This window comes from Ambystoma mexicanum, chromosome 3p (genome assembly GCF_040938575.1).
Source record: "Ambystoma mexicanum isolate Mex_15411 chromosome 3p, UKY_AmexF1_1, whole genome shotgun sequence".
Lineage (NCBI taxonomy): Eukaryota > Metazoa > Chordata > Amphibia > Caudata > Ambystomatidae > Ambystoma > Ambystoma mexicanum.
In genome coordinates, this window is record NC_090925.1 from 335930220 (window position 1) to 335956944 (window position 26725).

Sequence of the window (26725 nt, forward strand, 5' to 3'; positions counted from 1 at the left end):
TCCCTGACATTCCAGGCAGAAAGAGACACAAACCAAGGAGTGATAAGTAACCCCAAGAGGGCGCCTTGCAGTGGAACTGTGCATCGGGTGAGAAGCCCTTTTCTTTTGCTTCAGAGACATTGTGGTGGGGTCCGAAACCAGCCACCATATGGGTAAAATTGGTTAAGTTAGATTCTGTTTAGTTGAATGATGGTAGGGTTAAGAATTAGGTTAGGGTAGGTTTTTCCTCGACCGCAAACTTGGATTATTCTTTTTTTAAACATACTGACACAAGCACCCTTTTGAATCCTCCTTTCTTTAAGAGTAGGGCTGAGAAGTGTTGGGAATAGTATAGTTGTTTGTGCTCAAATAAAAGAACTACGTTAACCAAAATGCCACCTGGTCTATCTCCTGTTTCTGACTTACCAAAAGGGGTAAATGAATGAAGGTTTATGGGCATATGGTTGTGTGACAATATATCGATGGACAAATGCATAAAAGTGATATCGATGAATGTATTATTGAATACATGATTGTGAGATCAGGTTGAATAAGTGTGAGAGCAGGTTTATTTATTTTCTTTATTTATCTATATAGCGCAAAAGACGAGAGCCTGTGGGCATGGGGACGCTAAACAATACAAACATACAGAAAACAGAAAAAAAGAGGCAACCAGGGGATAAAACTGTTTGGTTACTAGATCAAGAAATTAGCAGAAACAGTGCTGTCTTCAGGCCCTCCTTGAAAACATAAAAAGATGAGCATGCTCTCAGATTCAGAAGAAGCTCATTCCGGAGATTCAGGGCTGCATGAGGGAATTACCCTCTTGTCACACAGGAGTGTTTGCAACACTGCGTCACCAGAAGGGAGGTGTTGTTAGAACGCAAGCTCCTGTGTACAGGCAGCCAATGGAGATGTTGGGCTAGATATTCGGGGTCCAAGCCATAGAGGCATCGGTGAGTTATACAATGCACACGGAACAGGATGTGGCTATTCATTGGTAACCAATGCAAAGCCCTTCTAGCTAGGGAGACATGATCTGCCCCCCGCAAGCCCATTTCCAACATGCACCGCATTGTTTTGAAACACCTGACGTTGGAAAACCTCTCCTTTGGTTACTCCCAGTAAAAGGCCAGCACAATAGTCAAGCTTGGCCCCTATGATGGCACGTGCAATCGTAGCACAGTTGGTAATGCTTAAAAGGGGGCAAAGCTGGGCCAGCAGTTTAAGATATTAGGAGGAACAGGAGACAAGGCTGTTCACATGTGCCTTCATATATAGATTTTGGTCAAGAATTACTCCAAGGGTCTTGACCTTGAGTTGGGTTTTAATTGAGCATCCAGCTTTGTTAAACTGGCAGTACTTTCGACCAATCTTTTGTAGTTTGGGAGCTGTGCTCACAGCCATCAGCTCTGTCTTTGAATCATTCAGGGCTAGTTTGTTCACCTGCACCCAGGCTTGTATTTCTGCATGCATGCAATTTAGTGCAGTGTAGTCCCCTGATAATGGGAGGAGGAACTGAGTATCATCAGCGTAGTTTGCGTAGATGGTCTCTGTAGGATCCAGTTGTTAAACAGGGGAAGCATAAAGATGTTAAATAATGTAGGAGATATACAGGAATCTTGCGGCCTACCACATGAGACCTGGAATTCTTCTGCCACTGAGTCCTGGAAGAAAACTCGCGGTCCGGTTGGATAGAAACAACAGAACCCATTTAGCTGCTTTGGTAGAGAATTGTGCCCTGTCGCACAGTCTGTCCTCAAGAATGGTATGATCCACAAGATCAAATGCTGCAGACAGATCTAGTAGCACAAGCAAAGCTGAGTTTCCTTTGTCAAATATCTCAAACATATTGGACTTCAGATCTAGAAGATTCAACTCAGTGCTATGACCTCGTCGAAAACTTGATTGTTTAGGCCCCAGATACTTATGTTTAGACAGGAACTCCTCAATCTGTGTCTGTGCCACCTTGTCCAGAATCTTCAACAGGTGAGGCATGTTCGTAATGGGCCGGTAGACACTTGGCACATTCTGGCCAAGAGTGGGTTTCTTTATAAGGGGTGAGATCCAGGCTTTTTTATGCTGATAGTGCCAACACTCTCTTTAAAGGAGAGGTTAATACATTTGGTAATGAGGGGGGCCAGTTGATTACCGCATTCTTTGATTACCGAGGCAGGACAGACATCCCCCTTACAGTTTGTAGGTATGAGTTGGCTGAGAACCTTTTGCAGGTGTTGCTGAATGATAATATAAGGATGGGTGAATATATGAGCATAGGGATGGATGGTTAAGTGAATGAGTTTGAGGATGACTGCACTGGAGAAAGAATACAACAAGAGCACCAAATGGAGGAAAGGAAATCTCATGGGGGAGGGAGGGAGAATAATGAGTTATGGGAGGAAAGAACAGAGTGGGTCGGAACGCAGGTAGAGAGACAATGCACAAGGGAGAGAGTGAGAATAGAAAGGGAGAGCGAGAGTGATGGGAGAGGCAGAGGGAGCGCAAGAGAGCTAAAGTAATTGTCATGCCCTTTTGGTAGTGCAGCTGTGCCCTGGACACTACTCATAATCAGCATCCTGACCTCTGATCTGCCTGTGACCACATGCCAGGCTTCACCTTTCTCAATTGTGGTGCTGCCTCTGCTCCTTAGTCGCCAATGCCCCCTGAAACATCTGCACTCCGCTGGACTGTCTCTGTCCCTTCGGCTGGACTCTCTCTGACCTTGCAGCACCTCAGATCTCCCCTGAAGCCCAAGTTGTATATTGTGAACCTGGAAGTGCCTGGCTATTCCTCCGCATCAGACGAGATACAATGGGGAAAGACATTTTATTTATGTATTTATTTATTTATTTCTATGGTGCCGAAGCCCGCAGGCATCAGGACACATTACATAAAGACAAGGACAACAGAAAAGTGACGGGACAATAGAATAAGATTACTGGTTCTGAGTAGATTACATTACATGGTATTTAGCATTTATGCAGGTCCTTTACTTGAACAACAGTGTCTTTGGTTTCTTCATAAAGGATAGGTAGTTAGATTTTAGCCTTAGGCTGATTGGGAGCTCATTCCACTTGGATGCCGCTTAGGTAGGGAAGGCTTGTCCAAGTCCATTGGCTTTTTTGGAGTGAGTTACTTTCACAAACCCTTGTGACTTGGATCTTAAGGTGTGACAAGGTTTGTATGTGGTTATTTTTTTTTTTTAGGTAAACTGAGGTGGATCCAAATATACAGTGATGGACAATGGTCATTTCTTTAAAGGTGATCCAGTTTCCAGGGCTAACCAATGAAGGGACTTTATGTCTTCTGCAATATGTTCCTCCCTTTTTTTCCTGGTAATTGTACTCGCTGCATTGTTCTGAATTGGATAACCCAGCCATTTAAGATGAGTAGCAATTACCCTGGAGATGGACGGGGATGCAGATTTTTATTCATGCATCAATAATCAAAACGACTCAGGTAGTTGGCAAAAGGAAGACTGTTTTAATATCAATTTTCTAAAACAGGAAGCATAACGAACATCAACGAATTCACTCGATCCTCTTACTCAATGCATTTAAGAAAAAACGGAGAATTTATACACATAACTCTTCATCAAGGACGTTGACCTGCGTCACTACCAACGTCATCCTACATGGCCAACTACAAACACCTAGTATGGGTGATTGGCTCTGAGTGAACATCTAAGTATACGATCCATACAAGTCTAATAAAAGTGTGACTATGTGATTGGTTACTTAACATCAGGTGGGGCAACTGAGCCCTCCCCTAAAAATGACCACTATGAACGTCACTAAATACACAATATCCCTTTGGTTTACAAAACTATAGGACCCCTAAATACACAGTCCTCTAAAATTGGTTGGCACTCTAACCTCCGTCAGTACTTTTCCATCTACGTCTAGCAGCATACAGGATGGCCATCCAGGTGCTGGTGAGCTCGCCTTAACCATTGCTTCCCACCAATTAGCATATCAATCCATCATCACCTCAGTGCTCTACTGTCAATTAGGGTTTGAAGCTCGGCCTTGAGAGTGTTCTTAGCTCTGAGAAATTAGGGAGTGAAAGCACGCTCTGCCCTCGTGTGTAGGTATGACCATCTCATTCGTCCAATTTCATGCGTCCATGTGACTAGAGACCATGGAATCGAGCTTCTAGTGCATTTAATACTATTTTTTAATAGACCTCAGATGTCTTCCTTGTTATGTTCATACCTTCTGAACAGGAGTTCTGTTCTGTCACTCGATTTGTATCAAATGTCAGTTTACTCCAGTTTGATAAGACCTTGGCTTCTTTGGCTCGTCCACCCTTGTCTGCTGAGATTCACTTTATGACTCAATTTGCTTTTTAACTGCAACACACTAGAAATGAGGCCTTCTTGGTATTGTCCAGTACTGCTATAATGCATAGTGGAAACATCCATCCTTTACTTGTCCATATGCATATTTATATATTGGCGCTTTCCGCAATCTATTCACTAAAAACTTAGCCTTCAGATTACTTTGTCTGCTTGCGTTTCTTTTGCATCTGTACACGTGTAAAATGACTTAATGCCTTCATCTGTTTCTGTGGCATAAGTTTCTTCACCTTGATCCCAAGATGTCACTTATCCTTGGTACTTTCTTTATGCCTTATAGAATATCTGCATTCTCTAGTCTCTACATCTCTTCTCAGTACGTCAGCTCAGCTCTGTGTGACGTCACCATTCATCTTGACCCTTCATTTGCTTCTTCAGGAATCTCATTTAAACAACCATCATATCTCCTTGTGTGCAGATATGGTTTCTCAATGGGAATCTTGCCTCTAGGATTCCCTTTGGCCTTTGTTGTTTCAACTGCTCCGTGTAGGTCACATACTCTGGTTTCCAACATACAGGGGAGGAACGGTTCAGGTGGGGGTACTTGGCTCCTCCTCTGCAGTCTGTTTGATGCAACATTGTTTGATGCATTTTTTATTGGCCCCCATAAGCAGTGCATTCGCGTAGTCCAGTCTGGATAGGATTGTGGCTCTGGCGATAATGGTGCTGTTTTGTTTGACCAATACTGGCCTGATGCGACTGAGCAGCTTTTGGTGGCATCAGCAATTGTTTTTCAAATATGTTACATGGGCTTCCGCTCCCAAGGAAACTTGCAGGTAGACACCTAATCTCTTGACCTCATCAGAGACCTTACATTTGTGTCTTTGATCTTATAGGTGGTGTATTCTGTGTCTAGCTTAGCTCTTGCCCGAGTGATCCAAAGATCATGAGATCAGTCTTGCTTCCGTTCAGGCAAAGCCAATTTGTCATCATCCAGGCTTCAATGGAGCTGCAGATGCAAGCAAGCTTATTATTGTCCGTGGTATGACAGCTGGGCAGTTCGATGACATGTTGTGTATCGTGGCAAGATTTGTAAAAAAAAAAGACCCCTAAATTGGTTAATAGGGTACATAGATACCGCAGATAGAGATTGAACAAAAGAGGCGATAGGCTGGCCCCCCTGGGGTACACCATCATTTATAGGTCAGGGTATGGAGAAGTGGTCACCCCAGTGGATCTTGGAGCTCTGATCTTTAAGGAAGGGTGTTACCCAGTCTATAGCTCCCCGAGAACAATTACCTGATTTGTATAAAGCCTCATGGAGTTTTTGATGGTCAAGCAAATCAAATGCTGCTTAGAGGTCTAATAATATCAGCATCCCTGCTTTTCCCTCGTCCAGAATACTAAGCATTTTAGTTTGAAGGTCGAGCAGGGCCGTCTCTGTACTATGTGCTCCTCTAAAGCCCAATTGTTGGGTGTGTAGAAGGCTGTTCCTGTCAACATAATCTTGGAGTTGGATGGTAGCGACTTTGTCCAAAATTTGTAGGAGAAAGTTACAGTACATCATTGGACGGAGATTGGAGGGGTCATGTAGATCTAATCCAGGTTTTTTGATTATGGGTGTAACAGTAACTGTTTTAATTGCAGTAGGGCCCTTGTTGTCTCTAAACGAGGCATTCACTATTCTGTGAAGATAGGGGGCAAAAGTCCCGGCATTGTCCATTATAAGCTTGGGAGATAGTATGTTTTCAGAGCAGGCTGTTCATCCAATGGTAGAAAGTATAGAGTTCATGTCATCTAGAGAGATAGGGGAGAACTTGAATATACTCTTCTTGTGGGGGGTATGCTCTAAGTTATCTTGGAGTTGGTGTGGTTGGAAGTCCAATTTATAGGATTTTCATGACTTCGCAAGCTTTTTGAATTTTATTGTAGAAGGCTGTTTGGACATTCTCACAGTCTTCCTGTGATGGCAGCAATGGATAGGACAATGTTGGAGGTTTTTCTACCGATATCAGAATCGGGAACAATTTGCCAGTCGAGCTGGAAGCAATAGTGATTTGTTCATTGTAATAGTTTTTCTTTGCTTCCGTCAGTTTTTCTCTGTGTAGTTTATCCAGTTCTTTCCATTTCTCTTTGTTTTTGTCTGTGGGATTTTTTGCCACGTTCTCTCCCATTTCCCTTTTCGTTGACCAGCATATCCAGATTTGCAATGTGACCACAAGGGGCCATTCCCCGTCAATCAACCCAGATGGGGCAGAGGCTTCTCTTTTCATTTTAGTCCTCCTGTGTGTTAAAAAGGGGCTTGTACACATTGAGGGGCTGGGTGGTGGTGCAGCATCTCCCGCCTGGGGGCTCACAGCCAGGGCTGCTGGAAATCAAAACTCATTTATAGCCCACGTAGACCAGAAGATCAGCCCAACAGCATGCAAACCAATCAGCATCAATGTTGTGGGTACGACTTGTTTTCTTTGTTACGACAAAAGTAATACACCTGTACCCATTTAAAAATGACATGTATGTATGAAACTTGCATGAAGTCTTTCCTCTGAAGTGAAAATGTGCATATTTGTTTTAGCTCCATTTTATTTCTAAAGCAATAACATAGGAATGTCTCTCATAGTTCCCACACAGAGTAGCCCATCCATTCCAGAATCTGTATTTGCATTTGGAAACAATTACAGATTAAATACTACACGTTCTAGAATGCAGTGTACAACCCGGACTGACTGATCCATTCCATCGGACAATTTGAAAACTCTGCACATTCGCGATACTCTCTGAAAGTAAGCATTTAAGGCTAGAAGTGTGCATGTGTTCCTTATTCCCACTTTGAGAAAAAGAGCATATTACTGCTTCATCAGTATATTTATAGTACATATATTTCCCTCCATAAACACACTGCCCCAGAAAATGAAAACGTACATGTTACAGGTCTACGGCAGCATTCGGAATCCCCGTGAGCCGCCTCCTGCCCACAGACTCAGGCAGACGCTGGTTGTTCGGTTCGGGCTCCCTGGTCGTTCTGTTGCGGCCAGTAACACCCCTTTTATTTATAGAGCAAACGGCGGAGTGCAACGTCGCCGCCGTGTGCTGGAACCCTTAAAGGGGCGGCACCACAGTACACACTTATTCCTAAAAAAGCTCTATTATGAGGTAGTGGATTAATGAACTGTGCATGGGGCATAGAAAAAAATAAACTTTTTTTGTTTAAAACAATCTTGATGAATAAGCGCTTAGACACACTATATTTTTTACTAATATAGTTTTTAGTATTTATAAATACTGTTAGGAGTGTTCCAACTGAATCATACATGCCTTTTGGCACACAATATTTTGTATTCTTTTTTTTACAAAAATGCCTTTTAATTCTCCAATTTATAAGTTAATCTCACTCGTTCACTCCTCGTCATAAAAATGTATTTAAAATGTAGACATTTGATTAGGTTGGGGGCGCACTAGAGAGCCCGATTGACATGGCCACCTCTTGGTGAGCTCTGTCTAACCAGAGGAGCCTACCTTAAAATCCTGAGATATCTTTCGCTCCTATGGTACTTGATGGACCACTTGGTGAGTGCACAGGGCGGCCAAGACAGTCATCGGTCTGAGCCTCAAAGTGACCCTGCGGTTGTGCCCGTCAACAGCATTAGTGCAGGGGCAGCGTGAGGACCTGCGAGCCTTGGTGACTAAGGGGAGCGGGCCTCCAAGTCATTGGGACCTGTGAAAAGGGTTGGAGGACCACATTGGCCTGCGGGCGTCTGCGCCTGGCCCTCTGTGAATTGATGAAGGCGTGGTAAGCGCATTGAGCTGTAGCTTATGCTCCATGTGTGTGACGACTGGAGCAGCTGTAGAACAGGTTAGTGGGACCTCAGTGCAGTGGCCTTTCGTCCTGGTTGCCGGGTTGTGCCTGTTTGGGCCCGGCGTATGGCGCGAGAAGAGGAGTGTCAGAGGAGGCCATGGGAGCAGATTGGATAGCTCGCGGGTCTGTTGTGACTGCAGGGAGCCAAACGTGGAGCTGCTGGCAGAGGAGACTGGAAAACTTGATGGGTCTGTTGTGGCTGCTGGGGACTGCCGGAAGCTCTTTATGGGCTGAGGAAGAGATTGGGAGAACCGGAGGGTCGCCGGGGCTGAATAAGTACACATTTACTGTGTAAATGAGGACGATGGAGCAGCAAGCACCAAGTGAAGGCTACTCTGGAGCGAGCGCTTTACAGGATAACGGTGGGCAGCCCAGGAGGACACTGTCACTGAGCAGAGGGGTAAAGCTGCTGGACAACTACACTGAGTAGCAGGAGGTGCTGCTGGTGTCATGGAGACCAGTGCAGATGCAGAGGTGGTGAAAGGCAGTGGTGCTTTATCTTAGGACGGCACCATGGACGCCACTGGCTGGGTGTGACACGTGGTGAAGGAGGGATACACCTAGAGCGCTGTCCGACCAGCACAATGGTTAAAGACCAACAACAACAGATATTGGAGCAATTCCCCCAGGGGTCCACGGGTGCATCCTTGGAGGGCCCTGAGAGCTCAGCATGAAATGTAAAAAAAAAATAAGATTTTTTTTTTTTAGATTGGAAGAAATGGGCAGGGGGGGCTCACATCGTCGGGCTGAAGCATGAAACCGTCTCAGGCAACAATGAAAAAGTGGCCCGCAGTTGTAAATGGATATTATTCCTTTAGTCACAAACTAGGCCTCATAACAACTATGGCGGTACGGTAACAACGGTCCCGGTAGCTACCATACCGCCATAGTACGAGTTGTGCTTGCGGGTGCCTGACAGCCTGCCACGTCTGACCTGGCAGGCCGAGTGGCACCCGCAAGCACATCCAAGCTCCCCATTCCCATTGAGCCCTATGGGGCTCAATTGGGAATGGGGATCTACCGGTACCGGCACCCGCGAAAGGGCAAATATCAGGTCCGCCTAACTCGGCATGACCCGGTAATTGCCCAGTCGCGGGTGCCAGACCCGGTTTTACCGGCACAGCTACTGCCAGGGTTAGGGTTGTAATGAGGCCCACTGTTTCAATAGTACCCAAGGGGGTGCTTTGTGTTACAATGTTAAGTAATTAGTGATATATTCAACAACAATGGTCAAAATTACTAACTGTATAGTAAAGTAACTCATTAAACTGGTCCACATTGGCCAAAATGGTGGCCCCTTTTGATTGGCCCACACTAGCATTTTACATTTTTGGTACAGGCATTGCTTTATAGGCCAGTCAGAGCCTGGCGGCTCATCCATAATGGCGAGGGGGCGCCCACCCAGTGGCCCCTCTCCCATTATGGAGGAGCTAAGGAGTCAGCCCAGTGAAACAGTGAGCACTCCCTCAGCTGCTTTTTCCAGCTGATGGAGTGCTCCTGGGCTGACTGAACTGTCAAAGGGAAACACTGTTTCCAAAAACACTGGGGCACTGCATGTCTGTATGTCCGAGGGGGAGCTCCTACGCCTCCTCGCACATACGGACAGAGCAGTCTGGAGCAGGGTGTTTCAGCACCCACACGCAGGCCAATGCAGAAGGTATGTTTATGTTCATTGTTTTTATTTAAACATGTGTATGGATGCGTGCATGCTTATGTTATGAGTGAGTGTATGGTGATGGATGCTCGGAGTGATTGCTGTATGAATGTGCAGCACCTTGCATTCAAACATAATCATGTTGATTGTGTTAAGCCCAGTGGGGCCCAGGGGACAGGGATGGTATCTTTTTACTGGACATCTTTTTTACTGGACATCTATCATAGATGTCCAGTAAAAAAATGTCATGCCTGCCACCTGGGCCACCAGCACCAATTGCAAACTGTTTGGCTATTTACCCATTTGTGTGCTAAAGGTATGCTCTACAATGCAACACTTTAACCCATTATTTAAAAAAAATACACAGGGGGAAATCCCCCAAACCCCCCCTTATTGGTTCGGGTTCCCTCACTATGCTTGGTCGCTATGGCATTTTTGGGGGAAATAGTTATGCCCCTCCACTTAAAAAATCACCAGCTGCCACTGGCCCTCAGACTGTGTTGGGAACGGGATAGGGGAACCCAGGGACTATGGTGGGAACCATGGGATAGTGGTGGGAGCAGAGTGCAGAGAGCCCAGGGTGTGTGAAGGGGTGGGGAGAGACCAGGGACTGGGTAGGAGTGGGATGAGGGAGCCCAGCGACTGTGATGGGAGCAGGTGACGGTGCGCAATACATACTGCCCATTTGGTATTTCTGGGAGGTCCTGGCCTGCCCAAATTTTGCTCAGGGGGGCTCCGGCCAAAAAAGTTTGAAGACCACTGCTCTAGACCAAGTGTCCCCGATAGATGAAGGAAGGGACCCGGAACCTGCGAAATGCAATGCGACCATGGGGAGGTTGTTTGAAGCGATCCAAGAATCGAGAGCGTCCTCGTAGAATAAAGTACAAATTGGTGACAGATAATTTTCAGAAGATGGGAGAGCGAGTGACAGAAGTGGAACAGAGAGTGGTAGATGTAGAGGATACGGTCAGTGCTGCAATCCCGGGTCAATGCAATGACAGCCACGAGGGCACTAGAAGCTCGAGCTGAAGGCAAGGAGGGCCGTTCTCGGCAGAGCAATGTCTGAATACTTGGGGTCACAGAGGAGGGGGAAGGCGCCAGTATGGAGTTAAACCTGAAACAGTTATTTGTGGAAACGCTAAAAGATCAGCAGTCTTTCGATGTGGTTTACCATTGAGAGGGACCACAGGGTCCATGGAAAGAAACCCCCATTGGGTGCCCCAGCTCAGGTCATAGTGGCGAAGCTGCTAAGTTTCCAGGACAAGACGCGATACTCCAAGATGCAAGGAGAAGTTTGGTTTACAAGGTGAGTGACATGAGGATCGTGGTCTTTCCCGACTTCACGCAGGAGGTGCGAAAACAACGCAAATTATACAATGCGGGTAGAAGGACGATAAAGGGAGCTTGGGTACAAGTACATGATGTTCTTCCCTGTTTAGCTGAAAGTACTTGCGGAAGGTCGCTCTCTTTCCTTTCATCGACTGAGTGATGTGTGTGACTGATTGGACACTATGACATTGGGTGATGCAGCCCCCAGAGGGGGAGTGGACATGGTCTGAGACTGATGAGGAAGCACTCCTCGGCAGCCGGGAGGCCCACCACCGGAGATGTTTGCAGGATGGGTATATGTAAGCAAAGATGGCAGGCCGGGTATGGAGGAAGAGGCGCAGACACAAAGAACTGGCTTTGAGAACGCGTCTGCCACCGAAGGCTGCGCTGATCTAACTGCTGATGGACTGGAGGGCAATGGTTGAAAAGAGAGCCAGACAGTGGCTAGTCGTTTCTGACCCTGACAAAGCTAGGGCAGACCTCTCTCCGCGGTACCCCATTGCTTAAACACAGTTACTTTGGAGGGTGTGGGGGGTATTTTATGGGTGCATTTGTGTAGGGCGGGGCTTGGGGTCACTGATGCGGGCAGAGTTAGGCGAGATAAAGGGGTCTTGAGGGTAATATTGGGGTCTGATATTCAATGTCAATGCACTGCAGGAGGGGTGGCTCCTTGGGGTTGGCTGGAATGGCCCACTCCTTGAGCTCTACTCTTCGCTCCTGCACTTGGCTAGGAGTCGGAGCAGGGTACTGAGGTGGAGCCTCAGACTGACACAGATGGGGAGGGAAAGAGGGGAGTTTGGGATGGAGGTTGGGTTGCGCCCAGTGTTGGGGAGGATGCGAGCGGGGAGGCAAAGTGGTGTTTAGGAGGGTTGTTGGAGTTTGGATACTTTGTCATATACATGTGGGTCTTGGTATAGTTTACACGTCTGGTAGGACTGAAGATGAGAAAACAGGGATTGAGTCATGGTTGAGCTGAAGGTACTCAGTTGGAATATAAGAGAGCTAAATAATGTGGTGAAAAGGGGCAAGATTCGCTCATATCTTATCATACACATGGTGGATGTGGCGGTACTCCGGGAGACTCATCTTGATGTGCAGAGGCTGAGGGCACTGGAGATACGCAGGAAGGGCAAGGTGATGGTACAACCAAGAAATTGAAGATTAATCAGCACAGGAAGTTGAGTATAACTCAACAGATTAATTGCTGATCCAAATAGGTAGTCTATGCCATAATTTGTGTTTGCAAACTTGTTGTTTGCATTGGAAGTACCATACGTGAATTACGAGTAAGGATTCGTGAGCATCTCAATGTGTTGGGGAGTCAAGATATGAAGTATCCGCTCACTTCACATTGGCAGTCGCAACATCAACTGAATGCATGGGTGAAATTAAATTTATTGAACTACAAGTTTCATCTTGTTGGGTGAGGAGAGGTGACCAAGAACAAACTGCAGCAGCAAGAGTCAAGGTTGATCTGTACATTTAGAACAGTGATTGATGGTCTAAACTCAGAACATGAGTTTAATGTGTTTTTATGATTCTTCATTTTAATACCATTTCTAAAATTGTCCATCAACTATGTAATAGGTAGGTTTCAGTAAATCACCAGTTACTAGGAGACTGCCATGTAAATGGTATGATATGACCCTTAAATTTATAGCAGGGCTCTACATAAGACACAATCTGGAATCTTCTGGTCTATAGTTTCGAGATCTTAGAGCAGACTGGCACCATCACTTAGAACCGCACTGCACAGTATTCCAATTTCCCAAATGAATGCAGCTATCCCCCACAATACATTTTGGTCTAGCTGTACACATAATATCTCTCCTACTTACACCCTGCACAGTACCTCTGCGATTAGAATCCAGCTATCCCCCCTACAATAAAAGTCGGTCCAAGCACAATGTCTATCCTGCTTCACATACTCTTGCACAGCACTTATGCCACTAGAATCAAGCTATCCCCCATGATAAAAGTTGGTCTAGCTGTATACATAATGCCTCTCCTGCTTCACATACTTGGCACAGCACTTATGCCATTAGATTGGAGCTATCCCCCACGATACAATTCGGTCTAGCTGCACACATATTATCTCTCTTGCATACTCTCCAGACTACCTCGCTGCACCCACCTACTTGACCTGCTCATCATGGGTGTCTAGCAGGGACTTGGCCACTCCTAAGCACCTTTGTGTCGGTTACAATTTCCCCTACTTGGACTTTGGTCCCCCAAGGAAGTTCAACCTACAGCACATTAAGGCCATTCCAATTGTGAAAGGAGCTATACAAATGCCCATAACATTACATATGGATGCACCTGCTGAGTGCCTTCGCGAAACATCGCCGCCATACAAAACAGTCTCACTATACACAAATAGCTAATTGGGAATCTTTGATTGCCCAATATACTTAGTAATCCATATTGGGGACTTAATGAATTCCTTTTTTCGGTTTAGATTTGCTAATAACAGGGTCTGATCCAACTGAAAAATGTATTGAATAACTAACAACAGACTGGTAATCTACCTACATTCACAGGATCTTGATCGTTTACTAAATTGGGCATTTCATATCAATACACAAACTGAAACTGCATTTTTTAAATCGCTGTAACGAGTTTTTGTCTACTGGATCTGCAAATTAGGTTGCGGTCACTGATGTCACGCATAATACATGTGATGTCACACATTCAATATAAGCGTCATTTAAAATGGCGACCACGATTCTATGCATAGTACGCCAGACAGGCCGGTCACGGCCAGATGTATTGACATCAAACTAAGTTCCTTGCAGGTATTTACATTAGAATGGACAGTCCTTACTCTTGTACCAAGATAATCATTGATATATGAGAAGACGGACACCCCTGTTTGTTTTTACAGAATTACATGCATATACATTACCTGACTTATTAATTAGTATTAATTTTTATTTTTAGTAAATTAGTACATGGATCTACTAGTTGTCCCTTCATGGCTCCTGAACAGAACTTTAATTTGCTATTAAAGAATACTTATGATTATGAGGTAATCAATCTTAACTTGGGACTTGTGATTAACACGGTCTATTGATTTGGTTTCATTTATTGGTGTTTGATCATATGGCTATTCTAACATTAATGTTTCTTTTCTCTTCCCTTGACTTCTTACCTCCTCTGGGAATATGAATCACGTTTGTGGTCTCATGGGTATACAATTCCTTTTAACCATGCGTTTACGGATATGCTCCTTGTTACATCAATATTTTCGCAATTAACAAATGCCAGTTGTATGATTCTTGTAAATAATTGATATATTAGGATGCTTTCCTTTGATACCCTAAAATGTTGCCTTGTTTCCCTAATTGGGTAGCACTGGAGTGATTTTTTATTATATCACATAAATGATCTTTGATATTATAAATTAGATTTTTGTATTCACAGTCAGCCCTGAGGTTAAAACACATATTGGCTGACAGTTGTGAACTGATAATAAAGCAGTTACATTTTAGATTTCATTGATTTCTTTGACTTATACTTAGGACCAAGCGTGAAGTTGTCAAAGGAATTTTTGGATTTTTTTTTCAGACTCAAAATGAGCTATAATCAAAAGGATAAGCACAAGACTGAGGTACCAAGAGTGGACCACGAAGGGTGCTTTATAGGGCCAAATGTACGAACCCCTTAAGGAACTATAAAACAATCAGGATGGAAAAAGATGACCCTTCCTCTCTGGTCTTGAACACAGACAAGGAAAGAACAAGAACACAGGCAGTTGTCATGGAATCTATGGCTGAGACAATGCAGACATCACAGTGGAAAGAGAGAGCTGCCGGGTTCTACGGTAAAAGGTATGGAGGTGATCTTGCTAAAAAAATAGATGCTGATGTTACATGAAGGTCTTGTGCTTACCTGGTGAGGAACCTGCATTACTGGCAACAAGTTGCTCATGCTTTGGATGACATTTTTTACATCCCCAATGTTCTTGTTCTATGGAACTGCTGTGTGTGTGTGGATACTCAAGTAGTGGGAGCTGCTAGCTGGGAATCATGTGCTTGTACTGAAAAACTGATGTTACGTCACATGGTTGATAATTTAGGTGTTGATGGGACATACCAATACTGGCACTGCATAAGAAAGAAGCATCAGAGGCAAGCATTGACAACCCAGTAACTGTTGGGACACAAGTGCGCATTTTGTGGGGGCATTGTGTTCTTGATGACTGACGCAATTGCATGCGGAACTTGCCACAGATATCAACCAAATTAGCTGTTGACTATCGGACGTGGTTTGTAAGGGGTCTGTAAATACTTGCTTTATTTAGGAGTGACAAAATCCAGGAGCTGTTCATGGAGTGTGTGTCTGTGCATCTCGCCTCTGTGCAGCAATCTTAATGAAAGTACGGGCACTGCAGTTGCGGTTAGTCAATCCATGTGAAGTCCACTTTCCCAGAGATGGCAGCCAACAGCCATGTAGGATCAGTGTAGTGGTGGTGCCACAGCCAAATAATCCTTAAGCTGAATGTACTGTGTCTGTCCCTACCTTCAGGAGAATCCATCATGTCTGCTCAAGAGGTAAGAAAATCCTCCAGAAACATCAGGTGATCTAAGCCTGGCTTTTCTGGAAGCAGAAGTGGCCTGAAAATGTTTAAACAGATGGAGGCTTACCAGATATAAGAGCTAAAGACTTGTGTCTTGTCCGTAAGGCAGAACAACTTCCAAGAATCCTACATTTTATAAATACAGTAGACTGGCAAAAGTGAAGAGAAACGATTCCAGTCAACATTTTCCCCAAAAGAATTGTGCAGTCACCCAAAAAAAGAAGGCACAGACAAAAAACACGATTCTTAGCCATAGTCGACACAGCTGAAATTGCAAAGATATAGGGAATGCTGGGAAGATATTCCACCACAACAGAAAGAGACCTGCATTTTCTGTCTGTATGCCACAGGGTTTCAGTGCAACATCTAGCGTATTTCGATGTCAGCTAGCAGAATATCCAGAAAATGTGAAGACCATGGGTCCGAAGGTTACACAACAGTAGTCAACACAACGGTTTTCGAAGGGAACGATACTCATGACGGCAGCCATATTCAGATCATATCTCTTAAAGCAGGGTGTGGAAGTGATCTGCCTTAAATAGGTCCTCCCGCTCCAGCTCATGAGACTGTCCCTCAGTGCCTGGAGGAATTGAGAGTGGATTCTAAGGGCAATGGTATACAAAGGGTTGCTTTGGGACCCAGAGGGAAGTGATACAGTACTCAGTAGACCATTTTTTTAAATTGCGTTATGGTTCAACTGAACCTCCCACAAATCAAACATTTCTACAAATGGTCATCAACACATGCAGCAATATCACATTTCCGTAGAATATACAAAATACATTTATAAAAATCAATACATTATAATGCAACCAGCTAAAAATTCAACATCATAAATAAAGCTAACTAATATCATAAATAAAATTCATACATTCGCAATTAAGATAAAAACGTTCTTTAAAAATCGTATTGAATGTAATTTAATACCCATGTTGGCTCCTTCAAGTATTAACTTCCAAGTTGATTCTGTATTTAAAATAATAAAACGCTTCAAATATTTTCCCAAACAGGTTTCTTCCAATTCAATTAAATTCTCACAGTCTAGAGTGAAATGCTGAAGTGTTTCAATCTGAGTACCTTTACATAAGCTACACAGTCTTTCCTCTCTAGGGGCAATTTGACTAGCCCCAATGATTTCATTAGTGCCCAATAGATTCAACCTGATTCTTAAAAAGTAATTCCTCCAGATAGAGTTGGGAAGTTGCACCGTTTAACTAGGTACAGCATTTACAGATTAATGTTATAGCGGTGCACAAAAGACTCCCATTTCCCATTAGCATGGATCCAATCAGCTTCTCTTAGACGTTTCCTCACTAAATGAGGGTTTCCCTTCAAATCCGGTTCCAATGGATCTAACTCAATCAGAATATTCTTACAGGCAACTTCCCACTCAATTAGTCTACTCTCCTTCTTCCTAATTACAATCTGTTGTAACCACCCTAGCAAGGACTGTTCCTGCACCACTAAAATGTTACGATAAAGCTTAAACTTTTCCATGCCACGTGTGATGACATAGATAAATGTCCCAACTCAAAGCAAAGTAGTGCCAAGGGGGTGCCCAAAGGAAGACCTAAAACATGCTTCCAAAAACATCTCTCCAGAATACTCCACCTAACCTCAGCCCATATAAGCATGATGTCAGGCCCATACATCATAATTGGTAACACTCCCATTTTATAAAATGTAATTAAAAGGAACTTCTGAAAATGGCCTGCTTCGATGATCAATGATTTTTGCCTGGGAAATCAATATATTTAGTTTCTGTCTTAAGTAGAGATAATGGAACATAGGTTTATCTATTTCAAATATACTGAAAACCAGGTACACAAAAACTTTCACCATTCCAAGAGGCTCCTTACACAACAACCAGTTAAAATCAACCTTGTTTTCCTTTTATAAGGTTTTTAAAATCGAAGATTTTGATTTTTTTGACATTATCAATTTGTTAATTCTGGTATACAGCAATAACGCAGCAATCTGGCGCTGTGGACCAATAGGAGTCCAATCAAACAGCACTAGATCATCCACCTATAGGAGCCAATTTCTACTCAAAGTGTCAAGTTTATTTATTTATTTATATGGCGCACAAAACCTGAGGTATATAGGTGCTTAAACTTAAAAGATTGGTTGCTTTGCTTCGGGTTACAGAAAGGAAGCGCAGAGGGTGATAATATAATCGTGAAACGTGCAGATGTCATACATCACATGCAAATCGCAAGGAAAAGTACATTCATTAAGCCTAACCCCATAGGGGGGAAAAATTGAGCACCCTTTAAAACATCTGCAATAAATAAATTATAAAGTATAGGGGCAAGGACGCAGCCTTGCTTAAGGCCTTTGGTTGTATTTATAGGGTCACAGAGCAAACCTTCCGCATTCAGCCTAATTCTCATAGAGGCACAATGTCCATTAAATGCAAAAGGGCACCCCTAGTATTCAAAATGTTGACCAGCGAAGAGAATGACTAACTGAATCAAATGCCATACTAAAGTCAATAAAACATAAGTACACTTGTGTTTTGTTAGCAGCAAGCTTAGTTTGAACTGCGTTTATTCAAAAATAAATTCAGGGTAGTTCCCACCCCCCATACAAATCCAGATTGCCACAGGTCCAACATTCCAGCGACTATAGAGCAAAATATTTTCAAAAGCACATCGAGAAGGGCTATGGCCCGATAATTATCCAGACCTGAAAGATCCCTTTTTTTTTATAAATGGTAACAATAATCAAGGTTTTTCAGGGGGGGGTGGAATTGCTCTTAAAACTAAAACTCTGTTAAAGAGTTCCAGTAATATGGGAAAACGTTTCAGTCGCAATCGCTGGCCATCGGCCCCTAGGGCTCTCAAGGTCTTCTAAAAATAATTGCAAAAATAACTTCAAGAGAAAATTTCAAATTCCAGGCAACCTTATTAATCGAAGGCAAAGGTTTAATGTCATCTTAATTTTCGTTATATACCTTAGAGTAGACTTCGGCCCATACCTCTTCAGAGATAGGGCTTGCCAAGGGCTGAATTTGCCGATTAAAGAGATTATTAATTTGCTCCCAAAACAGAGCAGAGGTCCGGTCCTTCAAGATGATTAACATTTTTTCAGCATCTCGTTGTGCCATAACACTATGATGTTGTCGCAGCCAATTCCTGAACTTATTACAAGTGCACCCTTTCAGTTCCACGAAATTAAGAGAGCATGTGCACTGTAATGCACGCAGTCCTTTCTCAGTTCCCTTTTCCATGTCTTAACATCCTTGTCAAAAATATGGGCATGCTTCGCTCAATTTCTGGTAGGATGGGTCGGTAATTTATACAACTCTTCCAACTTCTCATTGTATCGAAAACTCACAAAATCAAAGCTGCAGCTTAGCCCTTGAAGATATTGATATTTTAATTCTATTGCGCTCATACACAAGTGTTTCAGAGCGCGACAAGGCAAGGGAGGGGGAACAGTCGAGAACAAAACAGCGATCTTACTAGGCCCAGTGACATTGAGAACGCGCAAGTGCATGGGAGAGGGGGAGGGGAAAAGTGCATGGAAGGGGGGAGAAGTGGAAAGTGCGAAGCAGAGGAGAATAACAATAAATAACAATACATAAAAAATAAAGGCAACAAACAGTGTGCAAACAGACGATCCCCAATAGCTCATTGAATCTGTCCACAATATAGCCATTCCACACAAGACAATTTCTAGATTGGTTACATTTCAAAATCAATGCAAAAATGTCTTTAGCTAAACCATGTGCAGCGACTCTCTAAACCAGCCATAAACATGCATGGTAACTTGTTTCCACCTCCCACACCTGTGGAGTTTCACACCTAGACAGAATGGCAATAGAAGCAAAAATATAGTCAATATACAAAATAGATTCTACATTCTTCCAGGTAGGATAGGGAGGAATGTCCCCAGCTAGGTGTCTGTTCATTCTGTGTAAATTCCACTCCTCCAGAAACCCACACCAAGCCTTTCCTCTAGAAATAGATTCCTTCTTCAAGGTCGAGGGAGTGGCCAATTCCTCAAAGTCATTCAGACAGTAGCAGTTGAAGTCGCCCCCTGGAAATACCACCACACCCTCCACCTGGATCGAAACTGCTTCCAGTATTGTATTTAGGGAAACCATTATAGATTGAAAAGAAATAGCCATCGGATTGCAGTATATATTACGAACCAGGATGGGGGCGTTCCCACACACTTTATAGTCCCACTCCGGAAGGGATGTCTGAAAGTAGGGACTGGGCCATGGATATTCAGTTACCTTAATGTCTATACCATTCCTGATACCCATAAGTAAACCAGCAGAGGGGCGACCCTTCCCTTTGTGACAAGCTTGCTTCAGGAGCAGCGTAAACTCATCCAACACTGGTTTAAACAGGCGCCGCGTTTCCTGTAACAAAAACACATTTGCCCCAAACAAATCAACACTTCCAGGTCAAAATAAATGACAGTGTCCTCTTGTATTCCATGCCAAAATACGCAAGGGCTCCTTCAAGAGCCTACACGGTTGCTAAACTCGGATTACCGGTCTATCATTCAGAGCATTCGCAATCCATGCCCATTTATCAACGTCCTCCACTTCCTTACTCGGCAACTCAGGTTCAACTCTAGGAATTGCTTGACAGGTTCTAGTATCCCCAACACACGTCACTTGCCAGCTCACGACCTCCTTCAGGCAAAGCCCATACTCTGAATCACTTGGCTGTCTATCACACCCACTTGTATAAGGAGCTAAAACAAGGCCAAGATCTAAAAAGTGCCCAATAGCTTTAAAAAGCAGCGTAGCCACAAGTTTAGAATGAATATGTAGAAGCAGTTTACGAGGGCATTGATTATCTCAGAACTCAACACGTTCTATGTCAGAGGAACAGAGGTCCTGCAACTCCACTTTTCCCTTTTTGGACAGAAGTTTTTTTCCAGGAGAAAAACAAAATTCCTCTGGTAATTTCAGGCAAACTTGCTTAGATGGTGGGTCATTATTCATTGGCTGTTGCACTCTTTTTTAACTAATAAGTTGGTGTGGAGAGAACAGTGGCAGATTTTTAGGCGAATCCGGTGCCATCTGAACACCAGATTTCCCAGCTACTAACCGACGTCTCTGTTCTAAAGTCAGGAAGTGTGTTAGATCCTCTGGATACCCCTTAGATGACACTGCCTTTCCACCTCTCAACTGGCCCAGAGGGACACCCTGAATCAAAGACTCTTAACACTTGAGTTGGAACGTCCTTAACAACCATACTGGTATCAGTCGATGTCATTACATTTTCCAGTTTATTAAAGGTTGCCCTAGTCCTGCCTGGTTTTGTAGCTACTTCCCATAGCGGGCTCTCCTTTAACTGATGCTCTGCAGGCCTGTTTACTTCTCCTTCAAGGTCTGAATACAAAGAAAGATTCAACAGAGCCATTTCCATTTGAGAGTCATCACAGTCACAACTTGTATTGGTAGGTGGAAGCCTCGGTTTAGAGCTCTCCCTTCCCTTAGAACATACTCTAACTTCACATAAAACCTGCAACCTGCTCTCTTTTCCATTTAAGAGATCCTCATTTTAACAGGTTTTCGCCTGTCTAGCATTCACCAGCTTTTTCCAAAACAGGCTAAGGGGTTGATAGATTTCGCAAGAAACTACGAGAACCCCAATTCGAGTTCAGGTTCCTCCCTTGTTGGTTCTTCAATGTCTTTTTGGGACATGTTTTTGTATTCTTCAAAGCATCCTTCTTTTTCTGTTTGGAGAATATTACATAGTTTCCCACTTCATCTTCTACTCCCGGTAATGACACTTCCTGCACATCATTTACAGGTAACCCCTACTTCAGTCGTCTGTTTGATCGTTACTAGCAGATTTTGATCATCCATTTAACACTGACTATTTATGTATTGCTAATTGTTCTCTGCAAATTGTTCTTTACAATTTGTTCTCTGTTACTGGTTGATTCTGAACTTCAATTTACATTGCTTATTTTATGTATTGCAAATTGTTCTCTGTAAAGCGCTTTGGTCAAAAGCGCTATAGAAAATACAAATAACATGCAAATTAAAGGTGTAGGTCTCGAGTCACTTACAATGATTTCACCAATCACAGGAACATCCTGAATCTCACATACCACTTCCAGCTGTTCAGAAGCAGATTCCCAGAATATTGACATGATTTTTCTTTCATGAGTCCTTTACCAGGAGTGTTACTTATGGGGGCATCCCTGTGCACACCCATTAATAGGCCCTCAAAAAATGCAATTTTTAAATTCAACTGTATCAAGAGGTTTATTAACTGTTGAAAACGTCTGCACCAATACTTTCACAAAAAAGTCCAGAGTGTTAGTAGAGTGGACCCATTTTGTGGGACCTCAGGCATTAATTGTCTCTGCGGAAACCGCTGAGCAGCTGCAGAAGGACTGAGCACCGAAGAGCAACTACTATCAACAGTTTAAAAAAAAAACAGATTTGGGAAGCAATAATTTCCGACACCTGGCGACAAGTGCACAGTATTTACTGTGCTCCGGGAGGATAGGGCCGCTGATGTGACTGCATCCCCTGTGGAAGAGATCAAGTTGGGAGAGCATATTCAATGCTCAGCAACTGTAGAAGTCTTGTCTGTCTGAATAGCAAGCAGATTGCAATTAGTAGTATTGTGATTCTTAGACTGTGCCAAATTAAGAATTACGGCATCTGAGATTTACTTAGCCAAGGAGATGTTGCAAACTCAGTGGATTTGCTCGTACGGCTTAGGTAAACATCCCACCAAGGGAGAGCAAGGACGATACATAAGGCTTTTGCTAGCCAATGCGTCTGGATAGCCCCATGGATATTGCTTTTGCAAGACCCTCCTCCATTTTCAAAATGTGTGCTTCTGGGGGTAGAGGCATTAACAATTCCAATGCCATTGTTAACAGGAGCCTTTCCTTCTTGAACACCATTAGACCCAACAATCCCCATATGGGAACTGGCCAAACTTATTCCACTCGCCGAATGGCTTCAGAGGGCTTATAACAATTTAATTTTGGTAGAGTACATCAATGTCAAAACACAAGTCAGCAGGAAAACTCGCTGACATAGTAACTGCACGTCAGGCAGCGGGTCTCCAGATTCAAGTACTTATTAGCAGTAGAGATCCTGAATCCGCATGCAGTAGCTACCTTCAGCTGACTGGAGCTGACTGTCAACACTTCTGCCAGCACTTGCGCCGGCGCTTCGCGCCATGCAGAGTTTTTAAACTCTGGTCCATCACCTGCAATGTTAAAGGTACATGTGTCCAATTTCAGCACAGGTCCACACTGCAGCTGACTGCCAAAACTTCTGCCGGCGCTTCGTGCCACGCTAAGTTTTTAAACTCTGGTTCTCTCCTTAAAAAGTGAAAAGTACAGGAGTCTGATTCCTACCAGTCCACACTGCAGCCGACTGCCAACACTTTCGCTGGCACTTGACCATATTGAATCAGTACTAGTACCAAAGTAGGTGGAACCAGGCCTATGTATGCTCCTGCTTGAAAATATCTTGCAAAAGCTCCCCAAAATCTGAACCTCCATCACAGTATTGGACGTGGCAAGTGCACAGTCTGATAGGGTGCACACTAGCCCAAACAGCATGGAGATCCCTAGGGCAAACACAATTCAACAAGTCCGGCATAACCACAGCGGGTGCCCGAGTTGATTAACTTCAGACTAATCCTCGAAAGGTACAGGTCTTGAGGGAAATAACACCCAAGGATCACATCAAGAAGGATCCACTTTGAGGGGTGAGGGGTAGTTACAGAGGTGGATAATGGATTAGTTTTGGGGGGTGGGGGGGTATGTGTGGTGCCAAGTGCAGGTTACGTCACAGAATGTTTGTGAACTGATGCCACTTGATTTTGGGGGACCTACAGACGTGTAACTCAAATTCACAGAAGAAATTGTGTCAATGGTATTTCCTTCCTATATAGGTTTCAATAAATGAACCCTCACATATTCGGTCAGTGTGACCCACACATAGACCACGCGCAGCCAACCCCGGACCAGCATATAATCAAGATATTTCGCTTTTACCACGTTTTGATGTTGTATAATCATCTCTGCTTTGGAACATCATGCTTGCTATCCACATATTAGACATTTTAAGAGGCAGTGACTATTCCTAGAATCTTGCTTTGGCGGAAGCTTGGCTGGAAGGCAAGTGCGCAGGGGCTGAGCTCCATTAGTGCACAGGCCCCGCGGGATCCCATGACCTCCGAGAGGAGCCCTTCGCATTTCGCGCAAAGCAAAGGACAACTTTGGCGACTGCTTAGAGGATCAGTGACGTGCACGCGGCATTGGGAGTGCGCGCGCCTGCATTATATGCAATAAATGCACCTGGACTTTACCGCCGACCTTGAATCCCGTGCTTCTGTCATCTCCCCCACTTGACACACGTGAATCACCGAGCACTGGGAGCGGTTATCCACGTCAAGTGCAACGTTAGTGCTCACGTCCCATGTCCGCTGCACAGAGGAGCACTGCAGATGTAATCTCCACGTGCACTCTGCAATATATGTTTCCCATGTCATGGCCCCAAGCATGAGCCCCGTCCATACTGGATGTGCTTGCTTGCCAATGCTACCCTGCCTGCTCTTCTGCCACACTCTTGCCCGCTCCACACCCAATGCTCGCTGCGCTGCCTCAGCCTGCTCCAGCCCGCGATGCCAACTGCCACACCCTTTGCTACATGCCCCACCGCCCATCACTCAGACACGCATATACTCGCACCAGCAGTCCGCACAGGCCCCGCATCATCTGGACGGGATGCTGTTGCCTGTGACCTTGAGGCGTAGCGTATTGCACAGTACCCGCTCGCCCCCCCCCCGCCCCTCTCCTTAGGGGGCAGCAAACACGCACGCATCATTCACAGCTCAGGCATCCCCCACAGACCGGCTCCGCGCCGCCCGCGGGAAGGGCTCGCCTCCACCTCACTCTATCAATAACACGAGACCACCCACTCACTCAGAGCGTGGAGTCCCTCACAGGAGGGAGGGGCGTCCAGCAAGGTGAGGGGTGCCCCCGAGCTCTCCCCGTGGATGCACTTGAGGAAGGGTTGCCGATAGCCCCTACTCACCTGCTCTCGATACACCCCAGGTCGTCTCGGTGGCGGTGCAGTCGCACTGCAGTATGCAGCAGGCAGCCAGCAGCTCCCGGTTCAGCGGCCCCCTACACCGAAAAGAGAAGCAGATGCATGACTGTGGCTTTGGGGGGGGGGGCGGGGGTGAAACGCTAGGCAGGTACGGGGGCATGCACGGCAGGACTCAAGGGTAACAACAAATGCTGGATAGATGCAGGGAGGGAGAGGAGACCGGCTCTCGAGCAGAGGAAGCAAGCGGGGTGTGTGCCCTCTCCCGCCCCTCTCACCGGGACCGCGAAAGAGAGGTCGCAGCAGCAGCCCCTCCCGGGCACCGTTCACACCCAGCCCCCGTGGCGGCATCCTAGCCTCTCCGGCAGGCACTGAACCTCCTCCACCCACATCCATCCATCCCTCTTCCCCGTCCATCCATCACAGGCAGCCGCACTCCCACTTAAAGCCACAGTGAGCATCGCCAGCCAAAGAGCAGGGCCCGTCATCTGCGCCAGCAACGTCCCCACCCTTCCCCATCAAAGCCGGAACTTCCCCACTCGGCACCTCGAGGGGAAAGAGCTTCCCTTACCGACATCATCCAAGCCGGGAGCTTCCATCGTCATCAGCAATGCTCAAAGGAGGGTGCTGTTAATATGCCGTGCACTGCATGTATACAGGCAGCACGCACTAGCGCAGACTATTCACGGCATGCCCAAGGCCGGATCGTTGCCATAAACCCCTTCACCCCACACTGTTGACTGTGGTCCTACCTATCACGCACTGGCGAGTTCGCTTCAGAAACACTCTGAGCGACACACCAGCACTCTACCTCTACACAGCACGCCCTGCTTAAATGCTAGTCATCACGGTGCCATCTCAACTACCAGTCAAGGCAGCCCGGGGCGTGGGGGGTGGGGTTAACCTATAAACTGGACTACCTTTATTTTTAATCGGTAGTTAACATTGGTGTGACTTCCTGCCTGAGTGAGGGGAGGGGAGGGTTGCGAGTATATTTCAACAAGGGAGAAGAGACAACGTGTAATGAGGATAGTGGCATGTAAAAATGCCACCCCACCCCCTACTCTCTATCATCATACTTCTCACAATTTGAAGATCTGCCAAAACACTGGACATAACGTGGCAACAAAAACAGTTTAAAAATGGCCACAAGGACATCACAATAATAGAATCCCCTCGAGGAATATTACCAAAATTAAAAATGGTGCAAGTTACTGAACATTTCCCACCCAAGGCCACAGTGAACCTGTTAGAGAGAAATTACGGTATTCTCAATGCATATCGATCAGAGCCCTGCTTTTCTCTAGGCTGGACTACTGCAACAGCCTCTTTCTCAATCTGCCTTCCTCTACTCTCCGCCCTCTGCAGCTAATCCAGAATAGGACTGCAAAACTAATCCTTGGCCTCAAGCCTAGGGACCGTATATCTCCACTGGCTCCCAGTGGCTGCAAGGATCAAGTTCAACACCCTCTGCATCGTCCACAAGGCTTTCCGGGGCCCGCACTACATCCAACCATATCCTCCGAAATACCTTCCTTCTCGAACCCTTCGCTCAGCTACCTCAAACTCTCTGAGGGTCAGATGTTTCTCCAGGCAGAGTGTGGGGTTAGATCTCTCTCCTCTGCAGGTGCCTCCCTCTGGAATGCCCTCCATGCCCCTCTGGAATGCCCTCCATGCCCCCTCAAACTTGAGCTGGACCACCTGAAGTTCCAGGAAGCAGTTTAAGACCTTCCTTTTCTCCTCTGCTTTCTCCTTCTCCCTCCCCTGCTGACCTACCTGTCTGCGTTACAGACTGGGTGCTTGGTACCCTCAGAGTCTCACTGGGTACCAGGCTCCTCCATGATCAGTCTCCCCGGCAGTGCCTCCAGGCCAGCTGTGCACTAGGGGGTGTAACTGTTACCTTTACAGTCCCCTGCCTCCTTGCACTTACTCAGAGCCGTGCTGCCCTGGCTGTACTTTGCCATCTCCCCTAC

The 26725-nt window shown here is 45.2% G+C and overlaps 1 protein-coding gene across 4 annotated transcripts in view; it reads right to left on the reverse strand.

The window, feature by feature from the left end:
* Positions 1–25552, reverse strand: part of SNPH (syntaphilin) — a 451962-nt gene extending 426410 nt beyond the window's left edge. For 3 of the 4 annotated variants that reach the window (XM_069650926.1, XM_069650924.1, XM_069650922.1), the window contains exons 1-2: positions 25031–25172; positions 24741–24832 (exon numbers count right to left, since the gene is read on the reverse strand). The gene's annotated coding sequence lies outside the window, so the exon portion shown is untranslated. Of the gene's footprint in view, positions 1–24740; positions 24833–25030; positions 25173–25323 lie in introns of those variants that run through there. The other variant, XM_069650923.1, reaches the window with a different exon arrangement.
* Between the last annotated feature and the right edge of the window lie 1173 nt (positions 25553–26725).